General features: G+C 41.4%; 1 pseudogene; it reads right to left on the bottom strand.

Moving 5' to 3' along the window:
- Window positions 1–6,423: 6,423 nt before the first annotated feature.
- On the bottom strand, window positions 6,424–7,814 carry LOC133889422 (uncharacterized; annotated as a pseudogene).
- Between the last annotated feature and the right edge of the window lie 466 nt (window positions 7,815–8,280).

The raw sequence follows: 8,280 nt of genomic DNA, 5'->3' as shown, positions 1-8,280 counted from the left end.
AACACTATATTTGGTTATTAATTAGCTCGCAAACTGAGTTGCGACAATATCATAATTGACATGGTCCACACTTTATAAAGAAAAATGTGGCTAATTCTCTATTTTATATCATTTTTGGCACTTTTTTAATTGCCCACACGGCTCAGCCATTATAAAGACTAATACGGCAATATTTCTTTTATTTTAATTTTTGGTGCGCGATTTAATTGCCCACACTAATGTGGTGTGGTCATCATGGCCGAGTGTGCATGAACACTAGTAAAATTGTGGCAGTCGCAATCTAAACATATGTTGCTGGCCACTATATTTTTGTTTCCTAAGTTTTCTGAGACTTATAAACATCTGTACGCCCATGTTGGCACGAAGATAGGTCACCGCTATCAGCGTTTGGTGATTAACGTGATTAATTATTTTCATACGCGAACATGATCGATAACTATGCAAGTGTGACATGCACGCGTAATTTTTACACATCTACGGTTTCTGATGTGGTTTTAGGGCAAAAATTGCGTTGGTGTGTCGCACCTACATGGTTACTAGTAAACAAAATATGAGTCCTGAAAGTATATGAGTATACTTCATTTCTTAGTTATTCGTATGGTCAGAACTAAATTTCCCAGTAGTTTTTTGCAAGTTGGCATATTAGCATTATATTTTGTCAAGACCCAGACCAAAGTTTCTTCTTATGTGCTATGAATCTTCTCGTTTGAAAAAAAAAACTATTTATTACAAAAGAGAACATGTGGCTGTTAGATTTGAAATATCTGGTTGTAGCTAGGATACCGAACTTATGGAGAACCTATTGTTGGAATATAAAGCACTTTTATATTTAATTTAATTCATAAATAATTTATGAGCAGAAACTGATAAACTGATATTACCAGAGCATAATCTAGACATATGTACGAAAGCACAATAAATGACTAGATCTACTATACTCGAAATTAGATATCGCAGGAAATAAAATATGAGTAACATGATTTTTACGTACTCGTCCTGCACTGTGGCGGTTGCTGAAGATGCTGGTTGCACCGTGTTGATGGCATGATCAATCTTGCTGACGATGCGCCGAAATTGTTGACGATGACAGCGGGCAGCGTCCAAGTGACCAGGAAGACAAGCCGTGGTGAAGAACTTGAGCAGTCGTGCGAAACACTTCCTAAAAACCTTATTCGCCATCTACCAGTGCAAGATCTCAAGAGCGAGGGTTTCAGAGACCTGCTCTCCCGGTTGCCGGTGCATGCCGATGTCAGGATGGAGTAGACTACAGCGGCAACACAACAGAAAGAGAAAGAGGCAAAAACCCTAATTCTTATATAGACTTACATAATGAGAGCGATCCCAATTTTAGGGCTACTCTCAATTAGCAGTCTGTTTTTTCGTGTACCCAATGAGGTGGGGGTCCTTACATATATATAGGGGAAAATCCCCCACCTCCACCTCCATTAGCAATATGGTACTAATAAAGGGTGAGCCTCAACATAGGCCACCTCTCCACAATATAGGCCTTTGAGATTTATTAGGAATTATTACATGGGCCGGCGCCAATAATTCTAACTATCCCTCACCAGATGTCAAAGTCCCATAGAGAATTACCAGTTTCCCACTGTTATTTGATATACCAGTGTTTCAGTGGAGACTATTAAGTCGAACATCAACCTAGAACATCAACCTACACTCATTCACAACTTGAACAATGGACTATGCCTTGAATTGCAAGTTTTGTGCAAACAAGTTTCACTTAAAGCCATAACTGATACCTAGCTACCAGTAGACTACCCCGCGGATGGAGCATATAAGTCATACTCCATGGTCTCTTCATGAGTTTACTAGAGATCACCCAAATCTCATAGACTGCAGCCAACAGTCAGACTCATATATGTGTGTTCTTTTAAGAATGCTCTTTAGGTTAGCATCTTTGCTACTTAAAGTCAACAGAACATATTAAAGTATTAGCCAACCTGCATTACAGATCTCTGAGAGTACTGCATCTTCACTCAAGTGGGTCAAACAACAAAGGTACTCTCCTCCAGTTAGACCAATAGCTTGTTCTTCCTAGGTCCTAATTCATGGGATCTCCGATCACATAGGTTGGGTTACCACTATGGTATAACTCACATGGGTCTCATACCCATCTCCTTTGATGCATTATATATCACACTCCGTGATAGTCTCTTTGTAAAGGGATCTGCTAGGTTCTTAGCTGTTTGGACATAATCCAAGGTTATCACTCCAGAGTTTCTCAATTTCCTGACAGACTTCAATCGTCTCTTTACGTGCCTTGAGGACTTGTCATTATCTTTAGAACTGTTTACTTTGATAATAACCGTCTGATTATCACAGTCCATAAGGATAGCCGATACCGGTTTCTCAACCACAGGTAAGTCCATCAACAACTCACGCAGCCATTCTGCCTCAATAGTGGCTGTGTCTAATGCAGTGAGTTCTGCTTCCATAGTTGACCTCGTCAAGATGGTCTGTTTGCAAGACCTCCATAACACAGCAACACCACCTAGAGTGAATACATATCCACTTGTGGTGTAAATCTTATCAGCATCAAATATCCAGTTTGAATCACTATAACCCTGTAGTACCGATGGGTACCCAGAATAGTGAAGACCATAACTCATAGTACCAAGAAAATAGCGCATGACTCGTTCAAGCGCACACCAATATTCATCACCTGGGTTAGAAGTAAAGCGACTCAATTTGCTAAATGAGATGCCAGGCCTTGTAGCACCAGCTAGGTACATGAGTGATCCAATAATCTAAGAGTATCTCAGTTGGTCCCTGCCACTTTTCTTATTCTTTTGAAGTGTCACACTAGGATCATAAGGTGTTGGAGAAGGCTTGTTGTCCTAGTAACCAAAGCGGCTCAAGACCTTCTCAACATAATGAGATTGTGTAAGAGTAATCCCATTCGCTCCTTTGATTAACTTGGTGTTTAAGATTACATCAGCCACACCCAGATCTTTCATATCAAAGCTTTGAGATAAGAAAGACTTGACCTCATTAACCACATCAAGGTTTGTCCCAAATATCAGTATGTCATCAACATACAAGCACAATAAAATTCCCTCACCCCCACCATAGCGATAGTACACACATTTATATGCTTCATTGACCAAAAAGGTTGCAGATGTTAAAGTTCTATTGAACTTCTCATGCCATTGTTTAGGAGCTTGTTTAAGGCCATACAAGGACTTCAATAACTTACACACCATACCTTCTTGACCTTTTACTATAAACCCATCAGGTTGTTCCATATAAATTTCCTCGTCCAACTCTCCATTAAGAAAAGCTATCTTAACGTCCATCTAATAAACGATAAGACCATGTGAGGCAGCCAAGGAAAGTAGCACTCGGATAGTAGTCAATCTTGCAACAGGTGAATAAGTGTCAAAGAAGTCTTCACTTTCCTTTTGGGTATAACCCTTGGCTACAAGCCAAGCCTTGTACTTTTCAATAGTATCATCGGGTCTAAACTTCTTCTTGAACACCCACTTGCAACTCACATGTTTGCATCCATAGGGTCGTTCTGTGACCTCCCAAGTTCCGTTTGCGAGGATGGAATCCATTTCGCTCCGTATAACCTCCTTCCAGTAGTCTGCATCTGGAGATACAACACTTCTGAAATAGACTTGGGAGTGTCATCCATAAGGTACACAGTGAAATCATCACCAAAAGACTTTGTAATCCTTTGTCTCTTACTCCACCTAGGAGCTTCGCTGTCATCCTTCTCAGGATCTTGCTCATGTACTTGTTCAATAATCTCAAGAGATGGAGTAGGTTCAAAGATTATCTCAGAAGATAGTCTAGACACACTATGTAAATCTTTCATAGGAAATATGAGCTCAAAAAATATTGCATCATGAGACTCCATCATTGTATTGATATGCACTTTAGGTACCTCAGATTTAACCACTAAAAACCTATAAGCAATGCTTCGATGAGCATATCCCAGAAAGATATAATCCACTGTTTTAGGTCCGAACTTGCGCTTTTTAGTTATTGGTACATTGACTTTCGCCAAGCATCCCTAAGTGCGCAAATAAGAAAGTGATGGCTTTCTCCCTTCCCATTCTTCATACGGAGTTTTTTTCTTATCCTTGAGAGGAACTCTATTCAGGACATGACATGAAGTCAACAGGGCCTCCCCCACCATGCCTTAGATAATCCCGTAATGTCTAACATGGTGTTAACCAAGTAATGTGTGGTTCTTCCTTTTAGCAACCCCGTTTGATTGGGGTAAATAGGGAAGTGTTCCCTCATGAATAATCCTACATTTCTCACAGAATAAATCGAAATCACTAGAGAAATACTCCCAACCACGATCTGATCTAATTCTTTTGATCTATTTTTCTAGTTGATTCTCAACTTCTACCTTATAGATTTTAAAGTGATCTAGAGCCTCATCTTTCATTTTCAACAAATAAACATAGCAATATCTAGTCGCATCATCAATCAAAGTCATGAAATATCTTTTTCCACCCTTCGTCAACACACCATTCATTTCACATAGATCTGAATGTATGAGTTCTAGAGGTGCCAAATTTCTCTTCTCGGCTGCCCTGTGGGGCTTATGAGGTTATTTTGATTGCGCACAACTATGACACTTAGAACCTTTGACCATGGAAAAATTTGGAATTAAACTCATGCTGGAAAGTCGAGTCATAGAACCAAAATGCAAATGACATAACCATGAATGCCAAACACTAGCATCATCATTAGCATTGCACCAATATGGTTCATAGACTTATTGCTGAAATCAGAAAGAGAAAAATGGAACAGGCCTCTGCATTCATAGCTTTTCCCAATAAATTGTCTATGCTTTGACACTACTACTTTATTGGACTCTAACATCACCTTAAACCCGTCTCTACAAAGAAGGGAGCCGCTAATTAGATTCTTATTCATTGTAGGGACATGCTGCATATTCCTTAGCTGCACGATCTTTACCGAAGTAAACTTTAGATCTACCATGCCAATACCACGAACAGAAGCATGTGACCCATTCCTCATTAGGACGGAAGAATCATAGACAACTTGATAAGATGAGAATATTGAGATATCAGCACACAAATGAACATTGGCCCCAGTATCAATCCACCAATTAGTAGACTGAAATACTGAAAATATTGAGGGTAAATTTTCATACCCTGCAGCTCCGTTTCTAACTTCGCCAATGGTCACCACATTAGCAGTCTTTGAGTTCTGCTTCCCTTGCGGTCTGGACAATCCTTTGCGAAATATCCAATCTCACCGCACACAAAGCAAGACAGTTTTGTTGTGTTCATCGTCTTCTTTTTGAAGGTTGTAGTTTTTTTTAGCTTATTATCTTTCCTTTTGTTCTTGTTGTGGAAGGGCTTTTGCACCATATTGGCGCTAGTCTCTCCCTCGTCTCCTTTTAGACTCACATCCTTAGCCCGAGCTTTCTCCTCAACATCAAGAGACGCGATTACTTTCAACAGTAATCTCTTGTCTCTTGTGTTTTAGAACAGTGGCAAAGTTTCTCCATGAAAGAGGTAACTTGGCAACGATGCCTCCAGCCACAAACTTGTCGGGTACATTGATCTTGAGGAGTTCGAGTTCCTTCACGATGCATTGAACCTCATGAGCCTGCTCGACTACAAAGCGATTTTCAACCATCTTGTAGTCATGATACTGCTCCATAATATACAGTTCACTTCCTACATCTGATGCACCGAATTTAGCATTCAGTGTATCTCACAGCTCATTCACGCTTTGTATGTGCATATACACATCACAAAGACAGTCACCAAGAATGCTAAGAATGCATTCTTAAAAAAGTGTATTGGCATCCGTGAACACCTTTTCCTACTCAGCAGTAAGGGTTCCTTCCGGCTTACCAAATATATGCAACTCCTTTTTGTCTCTATTTTTAGTTTGATGCATGTCACATGATATCAGTACCATAGATTAATGAACGCTAGCACAAGGAGTCGTACTCTCTAGACAAAATATGCAATGGTAGTATCTGAAAGAACAACTGGAATTTCATGCACATGGAACTATATATGGAAGCAGTAGTGCTCTGCCCCATTCAAGTAGAAACAACTTTCGAATGCTTTGGTAAAAATATTAATTCTGACTCCCTCCGTTTAGGAATAGTAGACCTATTTCTTTAGGCTCGATTTTTAAAATTAGATTTTGACTAAGATTTTCTTATAAAATATATCATTTATAGCTACAAAACCTATATAATGTGAAATTATTTTGAATTATAAATCTAGTTGTATAATTTATATACATAAGATATTTTTATAATTTGATTAAATGTTAGTCAAAGCACATAAATTTTGATTTTTTTTAAAAAATATACCTACTATTTCTGAATGGATAGAGTAGATATGATAATGTTTGAAACATTAATTCTTACCGATGATAATATTTGCTGCACAATCAGATCTGCAGCACAGAAGTACATTTTCTTAATTCTAGGCGCAATTTGATAAGTTTTTAATTGCGTCAAAATAAGTTAATCCATACATATAATTTTAATTCTTAATTCTATTGTAACAAATATGCAAAGTAAGAAATGATATTTTTTACTGTAATGGTACACATACTTGATTTTACTCTTACACAAAAAGACAAAATAAAAACTCGATCGTGGTTGGACGCACTGCATGCACAGGTTGCCGGAGTACCTACGCCAGCGCACTGGTACACCTTCTCGCAGCCTCGGCCGGTGTACGGCTGGCCGGCGGCCGGGCACGACTTGATGCAGGCAGGCCTGTCGGGATCGAGGGCCACCGGGTTGATCCTGCCGAGGATGCGGCGGTGCACCTCCACAGCCATCTTCGAGGTCGTCGCGTATTGCATCAGCGGCTGTGCGGCGTCCTCGACGCTGTACAGTGCCCCCCGCTGGCTAGCCCAGCCTCCATGCCGCCGGCGACGGGGCCGGTGAGCGCGAGCGCAACGCCGACGTGGGCGAGCAGAGAGATGACGGACATCTTGCTGGCCATGCTCGCGTCACTATAAAAAATGTACTACTTCAGTGTGGTTTGAACCAAAGGGTCTTTCAGTGCTAATTTTATATCTAAGTAGTGATCGGTAACTACTGAAAGTCAGTCTAATTACTGCCGGTTGTACAATAGGTTGGGAGCAAAAAATAAACGAGCCAGACCCGCTCGGTCCCCGCCCGGCTCAGTCTTGCTTCATCCTGCATAAGAAAATACGGAGCACGAAGGCCGTCACCACAAAACACATCAAAGACACCGACCGTGCACTCCTTACCGACCAGATCACATCGACAAATTCCAACTTCCAATGAATTGTTCAATCACAAAGATCACATTGACAAAATTCCAACAAAATTGCTCCAGATGCAAGCTGAAACTAGTCAGTCTCCAAAACCATAACAAGCAGTTCAATCGAAAAATCAAGAACAAGCAATAGGCATAGATACAAGCGCACACATCGAAACACGAATATAGTTCATACCACCACATTAATAGCAGACCCATACCAAAACAGTACCAGCTATGAACTAATATGAAAGGAGTTGGATCGGCCGTATCTCAGCCTTGCCGGGGGATCGGATTAGACAGGGGAGAGGAGCTAAGCAATGGAGGGCTTGTGCTCGGAGTTCATGTGATGATGATGATGAGCAGGATGAAGCCGTAATGCGCCACCACCTTCGCCTTCTTCATCGTCCACGTGGTCCACTCCTTCATGACCTACACCGCCACCATCGCCATGGAGGACTGGTCCTCCTCATCCTCGGAAGGGACCTTCTTCCCACCCCTACCCTCCTTTGGCTTTGGCTTCAACGATGGACATGACGCCATGGGAATCGCCTAGACTCAATCCGACTTGCCTAGCAGCAGAGGAGGAGGGGCTCACGCAGTGGCAGCGGAGGAGGAGGGGTGCGGATGTGAGCGGAGATGAGAGTGGACGAGAGAGAGAGAGATGAGTAGATGAGAGTGGTCGAGCAGCGGATGAGAGTGGTCGAGAGAAAGAGATGAGTGGATGAGAGTGTGCGGATGTGAGCGGAGATGAGCCAACCAAGCGGACATGAGCAGATGTGAGCCAAAGGCCGATTGAACCAAAATTTTGGGTCCATTCCAACCATTAGTGTCGGCTCGAATTATAAACCGGCAGTGATAATATCAGTATTGCTTCAACCCGGTATCGAGCGCGGGATGTTACAACCGGTACTGATACTTCATTAATGCTGGTTCTAATCAAGCCGATACTGATGACCCAGCTTGGATGACTTATTCTGTTGTAGTGCGTGCGCAAGTCCTTGGTAAT

Source organism: Phragmites australis, chromosome 13, assembly GCF_958298935.1.
Source record: "Phragmites australis chromosome 13, lpPhrAust1.1, whole genome shotgun sequence".
Classification (NCBI taxonomy): Eukaryota; Viridiplantae; Streptophyta; class Magnoliopsida; order Poales; family Poaceae; genus Phragmites; species Phragmites australis.
The sequence above is the reverse complement of the archived record's forward strand: the minus strand, read 5'-3'. Positions and strand labels throughout refer to the sequence as shown.